Genomic DNA, 25,739 nt, shown 5'->3' on the forward strand with positions numbered 1-25,739 from the left:
TGTGTGTGTGTGTGTGTGTGTGTGTATGCACACACACATGTGAACATAAACGTTATACTCTATGAGATGATTCTGCAGCTTGCCATTGTCATTTAGTAATACCTGATTTTGTGATCTGTTCTTTTAGCTGCAGTACGAGTTTCGTTGTATGAATGTATAGTGTGCATTTTGCTGAGCCATTTTGTGATGGATAAACTTCAGGCTATTTCCAGTTTTTTTTTTTTGCTATTATATTTCATACAGTCTCAGGTATACTTTTTTCCCCTCATTTTAACATCTCTGAAATTCATGATGTCTTACAGTTATTTCACAGTGCCATTCTTTTATTGATACACAAAATAGTGATTCATCGTGTAATCAGTGTTGTTTTAGATTTGATGAAATGTGGTATCAACACTAATGAACATCCTGCTTGGAATGCTCTCTATCCTTGTCAGTAATTGCTACTTTGTTAGGTTTTCACCAACCGGTAGAAGTGAATGGTATTTCACTGCAATTTTAAATGCACTTCCCTGATTACTAGTTAGGTTAAATATCATTTCTTGTTTTCATGTCATGTATGTTTCCTTTCTGTGAATTGCCTGTTTCTATCTGTTGCCTATTTTTTATGGTGTTGTCTTTTTCTTCATGATGTACAGGAGTTCTTTATACATTGTAGATTCTCATCTTTCATTGGTGCTTTGCAAATACCTTCTTCCAGTCTGAAGTTTATAGCTTCGTTTTGTTGGTAGAGTTCTTTATTGTATAGATAACTTAAATGTTAATGGAGTTGAGTTTATAAAATTATTCTTTTCTTTTTTTATAGGTTGAGCTTTTTTCATCTTGCTTGAAAAGGTCCTTCAGTATTTTTCTAAATATATATTTTTATTTATTTATTTATTTATTTATTTATTTATTTATTTATTTATTTATTTATATTTTTATTTAAGAGAGAGACAGAGTGCAAGCAGGGGAGAGGGGCAGAGGGAGAGGAAGAGGAAAGAATCCAAAGCAGGCTCCAGGCTCTGAGCTGTCAGCACAGAGCCTGATGTGCAGCCTGAACTCACGGACTGTGAGATCATGACCTGAGCCGAAGATGGAGGCTTAACCGACTGAGCCACCCACGTGCCCCCAAATGTATCATTTTTAATTTAGGTATATATCTTTGATTTAAGAAGAACTTTCTCTTACTTCAGTTTCTTCCAAAACTTTGACTTTTTAAAAATACTGTTAAAGTCTTTCATCAAATTTATTTCTGAGAACAGTATATGGGATATGTTTTTATTTTTCCACTAATGGAGAATTACTTGCCTAAATACCATTATGAGGTCCAATTTCCTACCTCTGATTTGAGATGCCTCTTATACACACATAGATCCACTTCTGGACTTGGCTGTATTTGCCTGGTCTTACTCTCATGCAAACAGTAGTCATTCCTGTAGATACATATGTTGATATTTTTATTAAGAATTTTTAAATGTTTTTTCTTTATTTATTTTTAATTTTTTCAATGTTTATTTATTTTTGAGAGACAGAGGCAGAGTATGAGTTGGGGAAGGGTAGAGAGAGAGGGAAACACAGAATCCGAAGCAGGCTTCAGGCTCTGAGCTGTCAGCACAGAGTCTGACGTGGGGCTCGAACTCACAAACTGTGTGTGAGATCATGACCTGAGCTGAAGTCAATGCTTAACCAACAGAGCCACCCAGGTGCCTCATACATACGTTGATATTTTGATAATCGGTAAGACAAGCTTTTCCTTTGTTCTTTTTCAAATGTGTTTTTGCTGTGTTTGTACACTTAAATTTTTAACAACTTAAAAATGTTTATTTAGACAATTTTTTTATAGCTGTTTAAGTTTCCTAACGAAATTGAGGGGGAGGCGCAGAGATTTACCACGCGCTCCCTGCCCCTACACACGCACAGCCTCCCCCCTCATCGGCCTCCCCCAGCAGAGTGGTGCATTTGTAACAGTCAGTAGTTAGCACTCGGGTTCACTTTTGGGGTTGTACATTCTGTGCGTTTGGACACATGTGTAATGACATACGTCCATCGTGACAGTATCACACTGAGGAGTTGCACTGCCCTAAAAATCCTTTGTGTTCTACATATTTCTCCCACCTTCCCTCCCTAAACCCTGGCAGCCACTGATCTTTGTATTGTCTGCATAGTTTTGCCTTTTCCCGAATGTCACATAGTTTGGAATTACACACTAGGTAACCTTTTCAGATTGGCTTCTTTCACTTAGTGACATGCATTTAAGGTTCCTATTCGTCTTTTCATAGCTTGATAGCTCATTTATTTTTAGCACTAAATAATATTTCATCACCTGGATATATGGCAGTTTATATATCTATATTCCTGCTGAAGGACATCTCGTTTCTTTCCAAGTTTTGGCACTTATGAATGAAGCTGCTATAAACATCCATGGGCAGGTTTTCATGTGAACATAAGTTTTCATCTCCGAAGGGTAAATATCAAGGAACACAATTGCTAAGTCATATGGTAGGAGTATGTTTACTTTTGCAAGAAACCACCAAACTTTCTTCCAAAGTGCTGTCCCTTTTTATATATGTTTTTAATTTTTTTTTAACATTTATTTGTCTTTGAGAGAGAGAGAGTGATAGAGTGAGAGTGGGAGAGGGGCACAGAGAGAGGCAGACATGGAATCTGAAGCAGGCTCCAGGCTCTGAGCTGTTGGCACAGAGCCTGATGTGGGGCTCAAACTCAGGAACCATGAGATTCTGACCTGAGCCGAAGTCGGGTGCTTAATCAACTGAGCCACCCAGGTGCCCCCTTCATATACATGTTAGAATCATCTTGTGTAATTCCTTGAAAAATCTTGTGGCTGTTAGAAATGGGATTGCTTTGACTTTATAGTTTGTTTGAGAGGACTGATAATTAGAATAAACCTTCCTGTTCTCAAAAACAGTTTCTCTCTCCAGTTAGATCATTTTTGATTGTCCTTCAGTTAGTCTTCTAGTTGTACTGTTTCTTGCATGTTTCTTATTAGGTATATCCCAAGATACATTATGGTACTGATGTTTCTTTTCCCTCTCTGTATTGTAATCAGCGCTAGTACACAAGAACTACTGATTTTTTATCCTGTAGAAGTTTGACTTGGTTGTAGTCACATTCTTTTTTTCTTTAATTGCTTCTGGATTTTGAGTCGGAGTAAGGGCAGTCTTCCCCACTTTATTTCGATTATGCTGGATATTTGCCCTTCTTTTTGTTTTGTTTTGTATTTTTTTGCTGATGATTTGTATCAGTTTTTCCACTGATGATTTGTATGGTTTCAGTTTTTACTTTTAGACCTTTGACCAGCTTGGAATTTATTCGGGGCTTTGGTGTAAGGAGCTGGTCCAGTTTTATCTTCTTTTCTTTGAGCATCTAGTATACCAACAGCATTTTTAGTGAAGGCCTACCTTATCTCCATCTATTTGAGGCACTGCCTGCAAGCAAGGTAAATTTTCATATTTCTGGATTTTTCTCTTCTATTCCATTGGTCTCTTTAGTCACGCACAGTACCACACTGCTATAATCACAGAGGCTTTATACTGTATTTTCTTATCTGGTAGTGTTGGTGTGTGTGTGAGATTTATTTATTTTAACATTTAGATTTTATTTATTTTAGGTCCTTTCCTTCTGCAGACACATATTTAACTTCATGTTGTGGCAGATGGTTAATGTTTCTTCCTTTTTTTCCCCCTCCTTCCCCTCACCAGTTTTCCTGTGTAGTTTCTATCTTTCTATTCCTTGGTGCCCTGTTCTAGAAGAGTTTCTGGCCCCTGATTCATGCTTCAGATGTGCCTGTTCTCCGACTTAGTTATGGAATCTATTTTATTTTAGTAAAAAAAAGTTTATTTATTTTGATAGAGTGTGTGTGCAAGTGGAGGAGGGGCAGAAAGAGCAAGAGAGAGAGAATCCCTAGCAGGCTTTGTATTCAGTGCTGAACCTAATGCGGGGCTCAAACCCAAGAACTGTGAGGTCATGGCTTGAGCTGAAACCAAGGGTCAGATGCTTAACTGACTGAGCCACCCAGGCGCCCCTATGGAGTCTTTTTTAATATCAACATGTAAATTTTAATTTTAGTTTTGTGTTTTCACTTTTTTATTTTAGACGGCGCAAGCAGGGGAAGAGGGGCAAAAGGAGAAATGGGAGAGAGAGGGGAAATTTTAAGCAGGCTCCACAGTCAGCATAGAGTCTGATATGGGGCTCAATCCCATGACCTTGGGATCATGACCTGAGCCGAAATCAAGAGTCAGAGGCTCAACTGACTGAGCCACTTATGTGCCCTGGATTTTGCCAATATTTTTATGGATTGGTTGCAAGAGAAGACTGTAGCCTTGATTTAGTTTATCATCTTGAAACTGAAACTTCACTGCTTTTTTTTTTTTAATGTTTATTTATTTTTTGGGGGGGGGAGGGAGAACAAGGAAGGGAGGAGCAGAGAGAGAGAGAGGGAGAGAGAGGATTCAAAGCAGGCTCTGCACTGGGAGTAGAGAGCCTGATGTGGGGCTTGAACTCATGAACCATGAGATCGTGACCTGAGCTGAAGTTGGACACTTAACTGAGCCACACAGGTGCCCCCGAAAGTTCATTCTTTTTTATCTTTTCTTGCCTTTTTGGAATTTTGAAATGAATTGTTGATTATTGGAAACAAAAGAGTAGAAAATTATACCTGCCATCCAGAGCCATATTTGTATTAAAGAGCAGATTATTATGACTTATGGTATATATGGGTTTATTTGTGCTTCACAGGATAACAAGTATGCAGGTGAATTAATGTTTTAAAAATGGGAAATACAGCAAAGCATAAAGGATGGCATTCCCTTAAGACTCTCAAATTATTTATAGTCTGGGTCTAACTTTAAAAATGTGTCCATTATATGGGTGCTTGGGTGACTCAGCCGGTTAAAGTGTCTGACTGTTGATTTTAGCTCAGGTCATGATCTCACGGTTCATGGGTTTCAGCCTTGCATTGTGCTCTGTGCTGACAGTGCAGAGCCTGCTTGGGATTGGGATTCTCTCTCTCTCTCTCTCTCTCTCTCTCTCTCTCTCTCTCTCTCTCTGCCCCTCCCCTGCGTGTTCTCTCCTCTCTCTCTCAAAATAAGAAAATAAACTTAAAAAAAAATGTGTCCATCATATAGAGAAATATGGACAGGGATGACTGGCTGGCTCAGTTGGTAGAGCACGTGACTCTTGATCTTAGGGTTGTGAGTTAGAGCCTCATGTTGGGTGTAAAGATAAAAAATAAATAAAAAAATCCTAAAAAAGGAAAGTATGGACAAGCATACAACAGACACTGATGTACTCTCTTATCCACTACTCTGCTCTGTGAAACATCTGTATCTTGCTCATTTTCTTCAGATTAAACAAATAGGAGAGTACATATGCAGGGATAAGATCTCACCGTTCTCTTCTCCCACTCCTGAGTTAACCACTGCCAGGGATTTTTTTGGTTGTCTTCATCATGTTTTGGTACTATCATTACATATGACTATACAAGCAGACAACGTATAGTATATGTTCCACATTTCTAAAACTTTATATAAACGACATCATCTGTGCATATTTTTATGTGATTTGCTTTTTAATGTTTATTTATTTTTGAGAGACAGAGAGAGACAGATAATGAGCAGGGGAGGGAAGAGAGAGACACACAGAATCCAAAGCGGACTCCAGGCTCCGTGCTGTCATCACAGAGCCTGACCGGGAGCTGGAACCCCCGAACCCTGAGATCATGACCTGAGCCAAAGTCTGATGGTTAACCGACTGAGCCACCCAGGCGCCCTGTATGTGATTTGCTTTTTAAAGTCAGCGTTGTGTTTTTAAGATTCATCCATGTTAGTACTCGTAGCTCTGTTTGATTCATGCTCCATTCCCTTCTGTGAGTATCCCACAACTTATTTATATGTTGTTTCACTGATGGTCATTTACATTGTTGCCAGTTTTTCTTTATTACCAACAGCGGTACTGGGAACATTCTTTAAATGTTTCCTTGTGCATATGCATTAGAATTTCTAGACTTCCACATGTAACTGCTGGATTAAAGGATACACACGTCTTTAACTTAATTAGATTTTTGCCAACTTGCTCTCCAGAGTGGTGGTGCCAATTTGCACTTGGACTAGGAGTGTCTAAAAGGCCCTATTTCCCCTGGAGCTCATCAGCACTTGGTGTTATTGGATTGGTTAATTACTGCTATTCTGATGAGGGTGAAATCGTCTTGCAGTGTAAACTTAAATAGCATTTTCTGATTATTAACAAAATTGAGTAGGCTTTCATTTTTTTATTGGCCTCCATGTTTCACTTCTGAAATTTGCATGTTCAGGTCTTTGCCTACTTTTTACTGGATTGTTTTTCTATTAAGAATTTCTTTATGTGGTCTGGGTACCAATACTTTACTATATGACTATGAACATCTTGCCTCAGATGATGGCTTGTCTTTTCACTTCACTTATGGTCTCTTTTGGGGTTAGTCATTTAAAAAATTTATTTTTTAAATATGTAGTATAGTCATATGGTGAACAATACTATAAATATAAATGAAATGATGGCTTTTACTCCTGTCCCCATCTGTCCAGCCCTTCAGCACTGTTATTCATTTCTTACACATGCTTCCTGAATTTCTTTATGCACATGCAGGCATGTTCAGATATATATCCCCCTGCGTATAAAATGAAGTCACATGTATTTATCTTTCCCTTTATGGTTTGCATTTTAGTCCTTGTTTAAGCAATCTTTTTACCCAGAGTGTTGAAGATGTTTTGTGTTCTCTTTTAAAGGTTTTATAGTTTTGCTCTATCTTCTTTTAATAGGGATAGTTAATTGTCTTAGGACTACTGACTGAATCATGCAGGTTTCCTCCCTGGTTTGTTACCCATGCTGCCTCTTTGGGCAAAGTGTCTCGCTCCCGTGTACACGTGGGTTTGTTTTTGGGCTTCCTGCTCAGTTCCGCCGGTGTATTTGTTCATCCCTGAAGCAATACGAATGCTGTAATTACTATAGCTTTATGAGAAATCTTATTTTAAGATCAACTCTGCCGTTCCTTACTCTCCAGATTGTCTTGGCTATGTTTGTCTTCATTGGAATTGGATTAGATTTGATAGGAATTGCATGAAATGTACAGATTAACTTGGGGGAAAACTTTTATTTTTAGAATATTGGGCCTTCCTAGTCATGCACATTGCATATATCATTTATATAAGTCTTTTAAGTGTCTTCTTAAAAAAAAACTTTTTTTAATGTTTATTTACTTTTGAGAGAGAGACAGAGTGCGAGTGGGGAGGGGCAGAGAGAGAGGGAGACACAGGATCCAAACAGGATCCAGGCTCTGAGCTGTCAGCACAAAGCCTGACGTGGGACTCGACCCCACGAATTGCGAGATCATGACCTGAGTTGAAATCGGGTGCTTAACCAACTGAGCCACCCAGGTGCTCGAGTGTCTTTTGTAAACAAAAACTTTTTTTTGGAGAGCGAGAACACGAGAGCCCAAGTGGGGAAGGGCAGAGGAAGAGGGTGAGAAAGAATCTCAAGTAGGCTCCCCACCCAGTGCAGAGCCCAATGCGGGGCTCCACCTCATGCCTGTGAGATCGTGACCTGAACTGAAATCAAGAGTTGAGCGTTAATCAACTGAGCCATCCAGGCACTGCCCCCCCCCCCCCCAATTGTTTTTTCTAGAAAACACTTACATACATTTTGGTTAGATTTATTCTTTGGTACCTTGTTTTTTTTTGTTTTTTGCTATTAGAAATGATGCATTCTTGAAAAATTACATTGTCCATTGTTGCTTTTATAGACAATCACAAGTAACTTTTTTATATTGATTGGTAACATCAAACTCTCTTACTTGTGTCTTCAGAAACTCTTGGATTTTCAGCTTATTTACATCTACTGTAAATGATGATATTTTTGTTTTTCCTTCTCAATCTTACGCCTGTTTGCAACGCATTTATTCACCTACCAGCCCATATTTACCAGTCAATCAGACTACTGTACTTGCTAGGGCCTCCAGAAAAGTAGAGGTGACCGTGAACATCTTTGATTCTTTGCTGACTCTAAAGGGAAGGACTGTAACATTTCACCTTAAGTATGATGTGGCTTTTATTTATTTCCATTAGTTAAGATAGTATTTGCTGCTCTAACAGGTTTGAAAATCTCAGCATCTGTGGCAAAAGGTAGGTTGATTTCTTGCTCACTTAAATTTCAAATTCCGTGTTTCTCATGGGTGGCCAGTTCTCTAACTGATCACACAAAGGACTCGGGTTCTTTCCAGCATGGCCTCTAGGGCACCTGGAAGAGTGGAGGGAACATGGAGGGTCACACATGCAAGAGTTTTATGGGTCAGGTCTGGAAGTGGTGCACATCACCTTGGCTTTCTTTCCAGTGGCCCAGACTCTGTCATCTGGCTGCACATATAACTTCAGGGGCTGGGTTCTGTGTACCTCTGTGTCTGGAAAGAAGAGGAAGTGAGTTTTGTGACCAGCGGGCTAGTTTTTGCCACGGTCAGCCCCCATACTTGCTGAGCGGCTACTTCAGTCTTCCTCACACACATATAACCTCTCCCCAAGGGATACCCACCAGGTCACACCTAGTCACTATCACAGATTGAATTCCAGGGCATCTTTAGGTGATGTGCAGGCTCTCTCTGACATCCTTGTGTCCTCTGGTGACCTATGAACTCAAAGACAGGTCCCAGCCTTCCTTCCCCCAGCAAATGACTGGTGGTGAAGCAAGTGCAGGATGAAGCCCAATAAGGCTTGCTATTCAGAAAGGGGAAGGAGAACAGATATCCCACTGTCCCTAGTCACCAGCAATGATTAAATGCTGCCTGGCCGACATTTGGAGGTCCCTCTGCCTGCTCACTTTCAAGTACTAATGTTCGAACCCAAAGGGAATTACTGGAGAGAATTCACAAACCTGATTATCCCCAAGAGAGCCTCCTCCTCTTTCTAAATGGCTAGGAGTTTTGTTTTTTTTTTTAAATGTTTATTTTTTTATTTGAGAGAGAGAAAGAGAGAGTGAGCGAGCGAGAGTGAGGGCAAGCAGGGGAGGGGCAGAGAGAGAGGGAGACCAAGAATCCACAGTAGGCTCCATGCTGTCAGGGTGAAGCCTGACATGGGGCTCGAACTCACAAACTGTGAGATCATGAACTGAGCTGAAGTCAGACTCTCAACCAACTGAGCCACCCAGGCCCCTCTTATTTATTTATTTTTAAATCATGAATGGGTACTGAATTTTATCAAGTGCTTTTTCAGTATCTACTGAGGTGATCAGAGATTTTTCTTTTTTAATGCCTTAATGTAGTGAATTACAGGAATAAATTAGAATTTGTCTATGCTTACATTACTGGGATATGCTCTTCTGGGTCACGAGGCATTATCTTTGAAAGTCTGATGTGCTAGCGTTTTATTTAGAATTTTTCTGTTGTTCATAAGTGAAATTGACCCATAATTTTCATTTCTTTCACTGTTCTCATCTGGCATTTGTTTTAAGAGTTTACTAGCCTCATAAAGCGAATGGAGAAGCTTTTCCTTCTCTATTTTCTGAAACATTTTGTAGAAGATAGAATTGCCTCTTTAAACTGTCTGCGCCTCGTGTTTTTGGTTTTGTCTCTGTGAGCAGATTAACTATCGATTTGCTTTCTTTTATAGGTTTGTTCAGGGTTTCCATTTCTTTTTGACTTTGTGTTGGCAATCCATTTTTCTGGGAAATGGTCCATTTCATATCAGTTTTCATATAGATTTCTTAAAGTTGTTCATAGTAATTCATTATGGTTTTTTTTTTAATATCTCTGCTGGATCTGTGGTAACTTCATCTTCTTTTTTCATTCCTTGTATTGTTTATACTCTGTCCTGATCAGTGTTCCTGTGGGTTTGCTATTTTATTAGTTTTTGCAAAAAAACAAGTTTTTGGTTTTATTAATCCCTTTTTATCATTTCTTTCTCTTAAAAGCGTCTCTGCTCTTCTCTCTTTTTTGCCTATTTTCTTCATGTTTACTGTTCTCTTTGTGATTCCTTGAGTTGAATGCTCACATCTCTGATGTTGAGGCTTTTATTCTTTGCTAATGTAGACATTTATTTTGAACATTCATATTTCCCTCTCTCTGTTGCTTCTGTGCATCATACAAGTTCTGAGATATATCTATATCTATATCTATATATATATAGATCTATCTATCTATGTATATCTTTAAACTATCTCAAGTAATATTTATAGCTATATCTCTAATAACTCTGATATATATATATATATATCTATATATATATATATATCTTTAAACTATCTCAAGTAATATTTACAGCTATATCTCTAATAACTCAACCTGAAATATTTTCTGATTTCCATTGGGATTTCTTCTTTGACATATGAATTATTTACAAATTTACATTTAACTCTCCAAATGTGTAGAGGTTCTTGTTACTGATTACTGTTTTATTACTTGCTGCTCAGAGAACATGTTTTGTGATTTTGGTCCTGTGGTATTGAACATTTTTTGTGACATTGTATATTGTACATGGTTAGTTTTTCGTATAGTTTGCCGTAAGCTTGAAAAGATTGAATTTTTCTCTAATTGCAGGGTTCTGTATATATCTGTGAATCAAGCGTATTTATTGTATGGTTCAAATCTTAAATATCTTTATCCATTTTTATTTGCTCAAGACAGTTATTGAAAGAGCTATGTCAAAATCTCCTGAAATGATGGTAAATGTGTCTGTTCCTCCTTATAACACTATTACATTTGCTTTATATATTTTGAAGCTATGTTTTAAAAATTTATTTTATCTGCCTTGTGAATGGCCACTTTTATCATGCAGTAATTGTCTTTATCCCTGATGTTTGTCTTAAGGTCTACTGTCAGGAATTAATATGACCAGAAGAGTTGTAGAATAATTTTTTTTGTGTCTGACTTGTATTCTAATCCATTGTTTAACCTTTTTAAATGTATGTCTTTTTTTTATTGAGATGGAATTCATACCATAAAAATCACTTTTAAAGTATATAGTTAAGTGGCTTATAGTATATTCACAGAGTTGTGCAATGACCATCACTATCTATGTCCAGAACATTTTCATCTTCTCCAAAGGAAACACTCCCCATTAGCTGTCAGTCTCCATTTTCCTCCCTCTTAGCCCTTGGGAACCACACTTACTTTCTATCTTGATGGATTTGCTTTTTCTGGGCATTTCCTGTAAACAGAATCATACAGGATGTACCCTGGTGTGTCTGGTTTCTTTCACTTGGCATGATGTTGTCAAGGTTCATCCAGTACTTCATTCTTTTTTCTAGCTGAATAACGTTCCACCTGTGTGGGGATACTATATATTGTTGGCCCCTTCATCAGCTAATGGACATTTGCTGATGAAGGAGTCAACACTATATAGTGTTTTCCAATCCATTATTTTTATCTCTGTGTATGCTTGTGTCGTACAGGTTTCTCTTACAAACAACGTAAAACAGAATTATATTCCTAAAACGTAATCTAGTAATCACGTTCAACTGGCAAGCTTCTTTCGTTGTGATTACAGCCTTTAGGATTTATTTTTAGCCTCTTATTTTGTCATTTCTATTTATTATGCTAGTTCTTTGCCACTTGGATCTCCTCCCTTTTTGCTTTCTGTTGGATTGATAATTTTTTGTGTGACATTAATTCCCTTTGACTCCATCTATTGGTTTGGAAATCTTACAATTCAGTTTCAAAGCAAAAAAAAAATCTTTCCTTTTTCTTCTTCTCCTTCTTGTTCTCCTCCTCCTCTTCCTCCTCCTCCTCCTGCTGCTGCTGCTTCCTCTTCTTCTTCTTCTTCTTCTTCTTCTTCTTCTTCTTCTTCTTCTTCTTCTTCTTTTAATGTTTGTTTCTTTTTGACAGAGCTGGAGAGAGACTATGAGAGTGAAAGGGGCAGACAGAGAGGGAGACACACCATCTAAAGCAGGTTCCAGGCTCTGAGCTGTCAGCACAGAGCCCGCCCTGGGGATCAAACTCACAAACTGGGAGATTATGACCTGCCCTGAAGTCAGAGGCTTAGCCGACTTAGCCACTCAGGCACTCCTCTTTCCTTCCTCTGAACAGTGCAAAGACTTCAGGATGTTTAACTTTGGTGACTTCCCTCTATGTTATGTATTATTGCTGTCCAGTGTTTTAATTTCACTTTGCTTTTCTATCTCTCAGGTTGATAATTCTTACTCTTGGACGTCTCTCCATGTATATATCCTCATTGATTAGTTTCTCAAATTTCTTTCCTTCTCAGTGTAGTTTCAGTCTTCTGAAAGTAGACGCTTGATGGTTGTTCTGGTGATAATTCTAGATTAACCTTCTTTTCCTTTCAGGCATGTTAAGACCTCATCCTGTGATCGTTTGCATTTTCCTATTGCTGTTAAATCTGTCAGTATGACTGCAGTTCTTTCACAGGTGGACTGTCTTCTTTCCTGGGTTGCTGTGAAATTCTTCTCTTTGGTGATCTGTCTTACTACAAGTATGGATTTACTTTTTAAAAATTAAAAAAAATTTCATTTACTTAATTTTTTTTAACATTTATTTATTTTTGAGAGAGAGAGCGTGAGTGGGGGAGGAGCAGAGAGAGACACAGAGTCCAAAGCAGGCTTCAGACTCTAAGCTGTCAGCACAGAGCCCGACGCAGGGCTCAAACCCATGCACTGGGGGATCATGACCTGAGCCAAAGTCAGACGCCTAACCGACTCAATCACCCAGGTGTCCCTTTGTTTATTTAGATCCAGGATAGTTCCCATCCAGTGTTATATTAGTTTCCGGTGTGCACTGTAGTGATTTCAGCAATCAGGGGATGGCGGAAATAGGTGAAAGGGGTCAAGAGTTTGCTTGTTTTGATAAGCGCTGAATGTGGATTTACCTTTACTTTTCCGGCTCCGCGGAGATTTTCTGAGTTTTTTGGCTCATGGATTCCATCGCTTCTCAGCCATAATTGCTGAACATCACCTATGTCCAAACTCCTAGGTCCTAAGTTGGACTTCTCTATTAGATGGGAGTTGCTATTTTTATTTTGTCTGCTCTATTTTTAACCTCTGTCCTAGACCTGCCATCTCTTGATCTCTTTGTGTTCCATTTGGAGCATTTCTGCTGCTCTTGGTCCCAGCGCTAATGTGCTCTTGACTGTATTTATTGAACTTTGCGTTTCTCTTTCTCTCTTTTTCATTTATAGAAGTTTCCCTTGGCTCTTTTTCATCTGGGCCTGTTCTCCTTTTGCAGCTTTTTATTTTTCTTTTGTGATTTTCAATTCCTTCTTTTGATTTTAATCATTTTAAACATGTTTTCTCTCCAACTGTTTTAGTATCTGAAGTTCTTGTGGGTTTTATCCTGCTGTTTCTTATGTCTTTTGCACCTGGTGGGTTTTCCCTCATGTGGTTGAGTCATTTTTTATTTTGAGCTCATATTCAACACAGGTTTATCTTTGAGAATCCTGGATGGCCTGCGTGGAAGGCATGTCCCTTCAGAGTGGTTTTCTATTAGTTTCCATTGTGTGCCTCGCTGGGGCTGCTGCTCCAGCACTAATTGTTAGGCCCGTTTCTCACTTTGGAGATTCCTGAACCGCAAGGATGGTATAAATTCGAACTCCAAATCTACATGTTGAGTAGGGCCATGACTACTCATTTTCAAGAGAGGCTTTTTCCCTCACCCAGATGCAGAGTCCGATGTTTTTCCTTGTTTCTCTGAACCAATGGTAAAATTTTCTCTAGGATCCTCTTTCCTTGAGAATGTGTCCTGTTGAATATCTCATATTTATTCCAGAAGTTCAGTTTATAGTTCCTCACTTTGCTTGGTTCCCGGGTTTTATTTCTCTTCCTACTTATGTATCCAAACCCAAATCCCAGTTTGCTCATAATTTATCTTCCGATTTATCTTTCTCTGTGTGGTAGCTTTGGTTTCTTTCAGCTCTGCATTTAAGAATATTTGATGTATTTTTTCCAGCATTCCCCAGGTGGGAATAGATTTTTTTTGTGTTGGGGGAACGTGGTTCCCTGTATTGCTGGGAACAGAAGTCTTTTAAGAAATATTTTAATTTAAGATATAACATAATACAGAAAACTACATATAACACATACTCAATTATTAAAAATAATAATCGGGGTGCCTGGGTGGCTCAGTCACTTGAGTATCTGACTTCAGGTCATGATCTTGCAGTTCATGGGTTCGAGGCCCTCGTCCGGCTCTGTGCTGACGTCTCAGAGCCTGGAGCCTGCTTCAGATTCTGTGTCTCACTCTCTCTGCCGCTCCCCCACTTATGTGTGCTCTCTCTCTCAAAAATAAATACACATTAAAAGAAAATAATCATCATCACCAGGTCAGGGAATAGAATATTGTCTTTGTGTATCTTCTCAGCAGTAATCTCTTCTCTTCTCTCATTATTCTGACTTTTGTGAAAGTCTTTTTCTATTTGCCTCTTCCTAGTTTTGTTACTTCTATGTGTCTCTGACAAAGTACAGTTTAGTTGAGATTTGACTGTTTTTGGACTATACCTATTCTTGTTCAGTGTTAGTTTTCTGACGCCTCTAATATTGTGTGTAGCTGCACTTAATTCATTTTCATTGCCGTATTCTCTTACGTGAGTGTATCATAATGCGTTTGTCATTCTGCCTGTTGAAAGACATTGGAGTTGTTTCCAGTGTTTGCCATCACAGCAAATGCTATGGTGACTCTTGATGAACATGTGTCTTTTAAAAAAAATTTTTTTTTAACGCTTATTTGTTATTGAGAAACAGAGAGAGATAGAGCATGAGCAGGGAAGGGGCAGAGAGAGGGAGACACAGAATCCAAAGCAGGATCCAGGCTCTGAGCTGTCAGCACAGAGCCTGACATGGGGCTTGAACTCACAGACTGTGAGATCATGACCTGAGCCGAAGTCAGATGCTTAACTGACTGGGCTACCCAGGCGCCCCTTCATGAACATGTGTCTTGCTGCACATGCATGTGGGTCTTTACTGTGCATTTATGTAGGAGTGGAATTGCTGGGGCATGGGTTACACACATCTAAAACTTGTTAGGATAATGCCTAAAAGTTTTCCAACGCGGATGTGCCGGCGTGGGCTCTGCCAGCCATGGGTGAGTGGTCTTGTTGCTCTCTGTGGTCACCATCATTTGTTATTATTAGTCATTTTAATTTTTTCCAGATTGGAATGTATTTGTATCTGAAATACACTGACATTGCTTGATTTTATTTCATTTACTTGATTGCGGATGTGACTGAACATCTTTTTATATGTTGGTTGGCTCACTGGGTTTACTTTTTGTTGTTGTGGAAATGAAGGAATATATATATTCTCCTATAACTTAAAAAAAAAGCTTATTTGTTTTGAGAGGGAGAGAGGGAGCATGAGTAGGGGAGGATCAGAGAGAGAGAGGGAAAGAGAGGATTCCAAGTGCAGAGCCCAATGAGGGGCTTGAGCTCACGAACCATGAGATCGTGATCTGACCCGAAACCAAGGGTCAGATGCTTAACCGCTGAGCCAGCCATGCGTCCCAAGAGCATACCTTTTAAATTTTAATGTCGGTAGGCTTATTCATCTTTTTTTGGGGTATCTTTTCAAAAAATTTTTTTCCAACTTTAAAGTCCTAAAGATGTTCTTTATTTTCTTCTAAATGTTACTTTGTAAAATGTACCCAGAAATGATTTTTTTTTTTTTGTATAGGGTGAAACAGGGTCCACTTCTTTCCCTTAAGGATACCCATTTTCCTTAGTACCATTTATTGAAAGAAGTTCATCTTTTTCTCACCAATCTACAATTCTACCCCTGCTATATATAAAATTTCCATGTATTTATATATCTCTTTCTGATTTCTCTATTCACTTCCAATCATCTTTCAAAAAAATTTTTTTAATGTTTATTTATTTTGAGAGAAAGAGAGCGTGAGGGGGAGAGGGACAGAGAGAGAGGGAGACACAGAATCTGAAGCAGGCTCCAGGCTCTGGGCTGTCAGCACAGAGCCCAATGCGGGGCTCGAACTCACCAACTGTGAGACCATGACCTGAGCTGAAGTTGGACGCTCAACCGACTGAGCCACGCAGGTGCCCCTACTTCCATTGATCTTTGAGTAATGCTGTTCAATTTCACATTGTCTTAATTATCATACTTTTATATTAAGTCTTTTATTTGATAAGGCCAGTCCCTCCAAACCTTTTTTTAAAAAAAGAATTTCTTAGTTATTTGTGGCCTTTCAGACTTCTTTATAAATTTTAGAATTAGCTTGTCACAATTACCTCTTGAAATTATGATTGAGATTGTAATTATTCTGTAAATCATTTGGGGAAAATTGAACATCATTATATTATTAAATCTTCCAGCTCATCAGCATGGTCTATCTCTCCACTTACTGTCTTCACTGTCTCTCATTTCAAGTTCTCTTCAAAGAGATCTTGTAGATTTTATTGATTTTATTCTTGGGTACTTTTGGAAAAATGCCATTGTAAAGGGTATCTTTCAAAAGAATAATTTTTATTTTTACTCTTTGTCCTGGTATATAGAAATGTAATTGATTTTGTTGTACTCTTGTTTTAATCCAGTAACCTTACTAAACCCTCATAAATTTTAATCATGTATCATATATATATATATATATATATATATATATATATATTCATTTGAATTTGCTACCCATTTAATCATATAATCTTGTTTCTTTCTTTCAAATCTTTACACCTTCTAATTAATTTCTTGTCTTATTAATCTGGCTAGGATCACAGTGTTCGGGGCTGAATTGGAGTGGCAATAGTGGGATCTTTGTCTTGTTCCCTGTCTGAAAGGGAGCACTTTTTTTTTTCCTGTCACAGGTTTGTTTGTCCAAACAGCATAGGAGGACCCCAGCCCCGTGCAGACAGAAGACCCAGGGTCACACCGGTCCTTCTTCCTCAGATTGGTAGATAGAGCATTGGAGCCTTTGTGGTGGCTTGGGCACTTGTGGGAGTCTGAGCTGCAGAACGAGCTGGACCCTGGGCCTCGGTTTGAGCCTTGGCCTTGGCCTTTGACTCGCAGAGCCTGAGACCTTGACATCGTGGGCATGAACCCATTTCTTGAGCTTGGGGAAAGCAGTGTAGGTAGGTCGACTGAGGTTACAGCTGTCACCCTTTGGGATCTTGGGCTTGGTTCCTTGGGCTTGACGAGGGCCTAGACAGTTTCGGCACGTGCGCGCTCATGGCCTTGGCATTGTTGGCCTGCATCCTCTTCAGGCCTTTTTGGTTGTGCTTCTTGGCAAAGAGTATGTTTCTTAAGAATTTTGGGTCTCCTCCCTTAAGGGATTCATATCTTTATGACCAGGTTTTCTTGATGCCATTTCTGTGTCATTTTCACGACTGATTGTGTGTGGTGTGGTTCGTGGATCTGGCTGTGCCTGTATTGAAGCCCACCTCTCCTGAAGCACCTCAGTTTGGAAAGCAAAGAAAGGGAACACTTCAAGTGTTTTACCATGAAGAGGGTTTTCTACAGATTTTCATGTCAGTTAAGAAAGATTCTTCATCATCAGGGAAATACAAATCAAAACCACAATGAGATACAACCTCACACCTGTCAGAATGGCTAACATTACCAACTCAGGCAACAACAGATGTTGGCGAGGACGTGGAGAAAGAGGCTCTCTTTTGCACTGCTGGTAGGAATGCAAACTGGTGCAGCTGCTCTGGAAAACAGTATGGAGTTTCCTCAAAAAGTTAAAAATAGAGCTACCCTATGACCCAGCAATTGCGCTACTAGGTATTTATCCACGGGTACAAAAATACAGATTTAAAGGGATACATGCCTGTTTCAGAGGGACATATACACCTCCATGTTTATAGCAGCACTATCGACAATAGCCAAAGTATGGAAAGAGCCCAAATGTCCATCAATGGATGAATGCATAAAGAAGATGTGTGTATGTGTGTGTGTATCTATCTACCTATCTATCTATATAGATATATACACACACACATACACACATACACACACATACATACAAACGTACATACATACATACATACATACATACATACAATGGAGTATTATTCGGCAATCAAAAAAAATGAAATCTTGCCATTTACAATTACGTGGATGAAACTGGAGTGTATTATGCTAAGTGAAATTAGAGAAAGACAAATATCATATGACTTCACTCATATGAGGACTTTAAGAGACAAAACAGATGAACATAAGGGAAGGGAAAACAAAAATAATAAAAAAACAGGGAGGGGGACAAAACAGAAGAGACTCATAAATATGGAGAACAAACTGAGGGTTACTGGAGGGGTTGTGCGATGGGGGATGGGCTAAATGGGTAAGGGGCACTAAGGAATCTACTCCTGAAATCGTTGTTGCACTATATGCTAACTAATTTGGATGTAAATTTGAAGAAATAAAAAATAAAATAAGTTAAAAAAAAAATAAAGGGGCACATGCACGTTGATAGCAACACTATCAACAATAGCCAAATTATGGAAAGAGCCAAATGTCCATCAACTGATGATACACACAAATGCAGATATATACAATAGAATATTACATGATGATCAAAAAGAATGAAATCTTGCCCTTTGCAACAACGTAGATAGAACTAGAGTGTATTATGCTAAGCGAAATAAGTCATTCAAAGAAAGACAAATATCATGTGATTTCACTCATGTGGAATTTAAGAAACAATACAGATGAGCATAGGGGAAGGGAAGGAGAAATGAGATAAAAACGGAGAGGGAGGCAACCCATAAGACTCTCTTAAATACAGAGAATGAACTGAGGATTGCTGGAGGGTGTTGGGGGGGGGATTGGCTGAATGGGTGATGGGCATTAAGGAGGGCACTTGTTGGGAGGAGCACTGGGTGTTTTATTTAAGCAATGAATCACTAAATTCTACTCCTGAAACCAATACTACACGATAGGTTAACTAACTTGAATGTAAATTAAAAAAAAATTAAGTATCTATAACAAAAGAAAATTTCTTTGTGTTTCTCCTTTGCAAAGAGGAGACCAAGAATGTGAATGAATTTAGTATTTTTTCATTGCTTTTACTACATCTCTTGAAATGCTCATGTTTTTCCTCCTTAAATTGATATTGTAGTAAATTACATCAATCATTTTTTCCTTGTGTTAAATCAACTTTGCATTTCCAGGATTAATGCAACTTGGTCATAATGTGCTATTCTTTTTTTTTAAGTGGCTGTATTCCTTTGCTGATATTTTGTTTAGGATTTTGGAATCTATATTATCAGTAACTAGGCTAGTAATTTTCCCACTCTTGGGTTGATCCTGTCGATTTTCATATAAAAGAGTTATTCTAGGATCACAACATGAATAGGGAATTATTTTGATTGCTTTCTTTTCTCAGGATGAGTTTGTATAAATTGGTGTTATATGTTCCTTAAATGTTTGATAGAATTTACTAGTGACACCATCTGGGCTTAGAAGTTTTGAAATTTAAAAAAAAAATTTGGGGTAATTGTAGGTTCACATGTAGTTGTAAGAAAGAAATTGTGGTTTATATACACAATGGAATACTACATGGCAATGAGAAAGAATGAAATATGGCCTTTTGTAGCAAGATGGATGGAACTGGAGAGTGTTATGCTAAGTGAAATAAGTCCTACAGAGAAAGACAGATACCATATGGTTTCACTCTTAGGTGGATCCTGACAAACTTAACAGAAGACCATGGGGGAGGGAAAGGAAAAAAAAAAAGAGATTAGAGTGGGAGAGAGCCAAAGCATAAGACTCTTAAAAACTGAGAACAAACTGAGGGTTGATGGGGGGTGGGAGGGAGGGGAGGGTTGGTGATGGGTATTGAGGAGGGCACCTTTTGGAATGAGCACTGGGTGTTGTATGGAAACCAATTTGACAATAAATTTCTTATTTAAATAAAAAAAAAAAGAATACAGAGAGATCCCATGGACTCTTGATCCAGATTGATCCAAAGGTAATATGTTGTAAAACTGCAGTACAATACCATGACTACGGTATTGACATTGACACAATCAAGACACAGTATTTATATCACCACCAGGATTTCATGTTTTCCTTTAAAAAAAAAACTTTTTTTTTAACATTCATTTTTGGGAGACAGAGACAGAGCATGAACAGGGGAGGGGCAGAGAGAGAGGGAGACAAATAATCTGAAACAGGCTCCAGGCTCTGAGCTGTCAGCATAGAGACTGACATGGGGCTTGAACTCACAAACCAGGAGACCATGACCTGAGCTGAAGTTGGATGCTTAACCGACTGAGCCACCCAGGTGCCCCTCATGTTTTACTTTTATTATTGTTATTCTATAAATTCAGAGAGAGCACACAAGTGGGAGAGAAGGGCAGAGAGAGAGAGAGAGAGAGAGAGAGAGAGAGAGAGAGAGAGAGAGAATCTTAAGCAGGCCCCACTGTAAGGCTCCATCACATGACCCTGGGCTCATGACCTGAGCCAAAATCAAGAATCAGATGCTCAACTGACTGAACCACCCAGGTGCCCTGCACATTGTCCTTTTAAAACTATTCCCACTTTGCTCCAACCTTCGTACCATTTTTATATCTCTGACAACCATTAATCTGTTCTCCAGTTTTGTAATTTTGCCTTTTCAGGAATGTTATATGAATGGAATCATATATGCAGTGTGCAGCCTTTTGATAGTGACTTTTGCACTCAGCATCATTCTCTGGAGACTTCTTCACAGTTGTTGCATGTGTCTGCATGTGTCAGAACTTTCTCCACTATACCACTGGGTAGAGTTCCTGGGTCTGGATGTGTCACAGTTTGTTGAATTGTTCACCCGTTGAAGAACATCTGGGCTACTTCCAGTTTGAGGCTGTTATGAATTAAGGTGCCATTTGTAAATGGGTTTTTGTGTGAAGATCAGTTCTCGTTTCTGTGGGGTATATGGCCAGGAGTGTAATCAGTGGGTCATATGGTAGTATGTACTACTGATTGAAAACAGCTGAACTCCTCGGTGGTTTTCCAGAGTAGCTGCACCATGGTGCGTTCCCATCTACAGTGTGGGAGCTGTCCAGTTCTGTATCCTCAGTAGCATTTGGTGCTGTCACTATTTTTTATTTTAGGAGAGTAGTATTTTAGCAATCCTGGTAGGCATATAGTGAGACTTCATTGTGGCTTCCACTGGCATTTCCCTTTTGGGTAATGATGTTGCACATTTTTTCATGTGTTATTTACCCTGTGTATATCCTCTATGATGAAATGTTTTTGAATTTTGGAATTCATGCCCTCTGTGCATTTTCTAATTGGATTGCTTGCTAGTTTACTGTTGATGTTGAGTGTTCTTTGTGTATTGTAGATACTAGTCTTTTGTTGGGTAGATGGTTTGCAAGTGTCTTCTCCCTCTTTATAGCTTGTGTTTTCATTATGTTAACAGGATCTTTCACACAGCAAAAGTTTGTAATTTCAGTGAATTCTAGTTTATCAGATTTACCTATATGGATCATGTTTTTGGCATCAAAAGGTCCTGAAGGGGCCCTAGGTCCTGATGAGTTTCTGCTGTTTTTTTTTAAACTTTGTAGTTTTATCTTTTACATTTAAGTTCATGATCTGTTCCGACTCAAGCTGAAACTGTTCTACTTCCTCTTCTTCCTCCTCCTCCTCCTCCTCCTCCTCCTTCTCCTTCTCCTCCTCCTCCTCTTTCTTCCTATAGGAGTCCAATGGCTTTGGGGCCATTTATTGGAAAGGCTGTCTTTCCTCCATTGAATTGCTTTTGCACCTTTGCAAAATTCAGCAATGAGAGCATTCCCACTCATGTTGCCTCATTCCCAATTACATCATCCAGCGTCCAATCGGGAGGTCAAATCCATACTGTTTGAAGAGCAGAATGTATTATAAATAATTCTTTTTTTTTTCAATATATGAAATTTATTATCAAAGTGGTTTCCATACAACTCCCAGTGCTCATCCCAAAAGGTGCCCTCCTCAATACCCATCACCCACCCTCCCCTCCCTCCCATCCCCCATCAACCCTCAGTTTGTTCTCAGTTATTAAGAGTCTCTTATGCTTTGGCTCTCTCCCACTCTAACCTCTTTTTTTTTCCTTCCCCTCCCCCATGGGTTTCTGTTAAGTCTGTCAGGATCCACCTAAGAGTGAAAACATATGGTATCTGTCTTTCTATGTATGACTTATTTCACTTAGCATAATACTCTCCAGTTCCATCCACATTGCTACAAAGGGCCATATTTCATTCTTTCTCATTGCCATGTAGTATTCCATTGTGTATATAAACTGCAATTTCTTTATCCATTCATCAGTTCATGGACATTTAGGCTCTTTCCATAATTGGGCTATTGTTGAGAGTACTGCTATAAACATTGGGGTACAAGTGCCCCTATGCATCAGTAGTCCTGTATCCCTTGGGTAAATTCCTAGCAGTGCTACTGCTGGGTCATAGGGTAAGTCTATTTTTAATTTTCTGAGGAACCTCCACACTGTTTTCCAGAGTGGCTGCACCAATTTGCATTCCCACCAAGAGTGCAAGAGGGTTTCCGTTTCTCCACATCCTCTCCAGCATCTATAGTCTCCTGATTTGTTCATTTTGGCCACTCTGACTGGAGTGAGGTGATACCTGAGTGTGGTTTTGATTTGTATTTCCTTGATGAGGAGTGACGTTGAGCATCTTTTCATGTGCCTGTTGGCCATTCGGATGTCTTCTTTAGAGAAATGTCTATTCATGTTTTCTGCCCATTTCTTCACTGGGTTATTTGTTTTTCGGGTGTGGAGTTTGGTGAGCTCTTTATAGATTTTGGATACTAGCCCTTTGTCCAGTATGTCATTTGCAAATATCTTTTCCCATTCCGTCGGTTGCTTTTAGTTTTGTTGGTTGTTTCCTTTGCTGTGCAGAAGCTTTTTATCTTCATAAGGTCCCAGTAGTTCATTTTTGCTTTTAATTCCCTTGCCTTTGGGGATGTGTCAAGTAAGAAATTGCTACAACTGAGGTCAGAGAGGTCTTTTCCTGCTTTTTCCTCTAGGGTTTTGATGGTTTCCTGTCTCACATTCAGGTCCTTTATCCATTTTGAGTTTATTTTTGTGAATGGTGTGAGAAAGTGGTCTAGTTTCATCCTTCTGCATGTTGCTGTCCAGTTCTCCCAGCACCATTTGTTAAAGAGACTGTCTTTTTTCCATTGGATGTTCTTTCCTGCTTTGTCAAAGATGAGTTGGCCATAAGTTTGTGGGTCTAGTTCTGGGGTTTCTATTCTATTCCATTGTTCTATGTGTCTGTTTTTGTGCCAATACCATGCTGTCTTGATGATTACAGCTTTGTAGTAGAGGCTAAAGTCTGGGATTGTGATGTCTCCTGCTTTGTTCTTTTTCAAAATTACTTTGGCTATTCGGGGCCTTTTGTGGTACCATATGAATTTTAGGATTGCTTGGTCTAGCTTTGAGAAGAATGTTGGTGCAATTTTGATTGGGATTGCATTGAATGTGTAGATAGCTTTGGGTAGTATTGACATTTTGACAATGTTTATTTTTTTCAATCCATGAGCACGGAATGTTTTTCCATTTCTTTATATCTTCTTCAATTTCCTTCATAAGCTTTCTATAGTTTTCAGCATACAGATCTTTTACATCTTTGGTTAGATTTATCCCGAGGTATTTTATGCTTGTTAGTGCAATTGTGAATGGGATCAGTTTCTTTATTTGTCTTTCTGTTGCTTCATTATTAGTGTATAAGAATGAAACTGATTTCTGTACATTGATTTTGTATCCTGCAATTTTGCTAAATTCATGTATCAGTTCTAGCAGACTTTTGGTGGAGTCTATCGGATTTTCCATGTATAATATCATGTCATCCGCAAAAAGTGAAAGCTTGACTTCATCTTTGCCAATTTTGATGCCTTGATTTCCTTTTGTTGTCTGATTGCTGATGCTAGAACTTCCAACACCATGTTAAACAACAGCGGTGAGAGCGGGCATCCCTGTCGTGTTCCTGATCTCAGGGAAAAAGCTCTCAGTTTTTCCCCATTGAGGATGATGTTAGCTGTGGGCTTTTCATACGTGGCTTTTATGATGTTTAAGTATGTTCCTTCTATCCTGACTTTCTCGAGGGTTTTTATTAAAAAAGTTTGCTGAATTTTGTCAAATGCCTTTTCTGCATCGATTGACAGGATCATATGGTTCTTATCTTTTCTTTTATTAATGTGATGTATCACGTTGATTGATTTGTGAATGTTGAACCAGACTGCAGCCCAGGAATGAATCCCACTTGATCATGGTGAATAATTCTTTTTATAAGCTGTTGAATTCAATTTGCTAGTATCTTATTGAGAATTTTTGCATCCATATTCATCAGGGATATTGGCCTGTAGTTCTCTTTTTTTACTTGGTCTCTGTCTGGTTTAGGAATCAAAGTAATACTGGCTTCATAGAACAAGTCTGGAAGTTTTCCTTCCCTTTCTATTTTTTGGAATACCTTGAGAAGGATAGGTATTATCTCTGCTTTAAACATCTGGCAGAACTCCCTTGGGAAGCCATCTCGTCCTGGACTCTTATTTGTTGGGAGATTTTTGATAACTGATTCAATTTCTTCGATGGTTATGGGTCTCTTCAAGCTTTCTATTTCCTCCTGATTGAGTTTTGGAAGTGTGTGGCTGTTTAGGAATTTGTCCATTTCTTCCAGGTTGTTCAGTTTGTTGGCATATAATTTTTCATAGTATTCCCTGATAATTGCTTGTATCTCTGAGGGATTGGTTGTAGTAATTCCATTTTCATTCATGATTTTATCCATTTGGGTCCTCTCCCTTTTCTTTTTGAGAAGCCTGGCTAGTGGTTTATCAATTTTGTTTATTTTTTCAAAAAACCAACTCTTGGTTTCATTGATCTGCTCTACAGTTTTTTTAGATTGTATATTGTTTATTTCTGCTCTGATCTTTATTATTTCTCTTCTTCTGCTGGGTTTAGGCTGTCTTTGCTGTTCTGTTTCTATTTCCTTTAGGTATGCTGTTAGATACTGTATTTGGGATTTTTCTTGTTTCTTGAGATAGGCTTGGATTGCAATGTATTTTCCTCTCAGGACTGCCTTCGCTGCATCCCAAAGCGTTTGGATTGTTGTATTTTCATTTTCATTTGTTTCCATATATTTTTTAATTTCTTCTCTAATTGCCTGGTTGACCCACTCATTCGTTAGTAGGGTGTTCTTTAACCTCCATGCTTTTGGAAGTTTTCCAGACTTTTTCCTGTGGTTGATTTCAAGCTTCATAGCATTGTGGTCTGAAAGCATGCATGGTATGATCTCAATTCTTGTATACTTATGAAGGGCTGTTTTGTGACCCAGTATGTGATCTCTCTTGGAGAATGTTCCATGTGCACTCGAGAAGAAAGTATATTCTGTTGTTTGGGATGCAGAGTTCTAAATATATCTGTCAAGTCCATCTGATCCAATGTATCATTCAGGACCCTTGTTTCTTTATTGACCATGTGTCTAGATGATCTATCCATTTCTGCAAGTGGGGTGTTAAAGTCCCCTGCAATTACCACATTCTTATCAATAAGATTGCTTGTGTTTGTGAGTAATTGTTTTATATATTTGGGGGCTCCCGTATTCGGCACATAGACATTTAAATTGTTAGCTCTTCCTGATGGATAGACCCTGTAATTATTATATAATGCCCTTCTTCATCTCTTGTTATAGCCTTTAATTTAAAGTCTAGTTTGTCTGATATAAGTATGGCTACTCCAGCTTTCTTTTGACTTCCAGTAGCATGATAAATAGTTCTCCATCCCCTCACTCTCAATCTGAAGGTGTCCTCAGGTCTAAAATGAGTCTCTTGTAGACAGCAAATAGATGGGTCTTGTT

The sequence above is a fragment of the Felis catus genome, chromosome A1, assembly GCF_018350175.1.
Source record: "Felis catus isolate Fca126 chromosome A1, F.catus_Fca126_mat1.0, whole genome shotgun sequence".
NCBI classification, from domain to species: Eukaryota; Metazoa; Chordata; class Mammalia; order Carnivora; family Felidae; genus Felis; species Felis catus.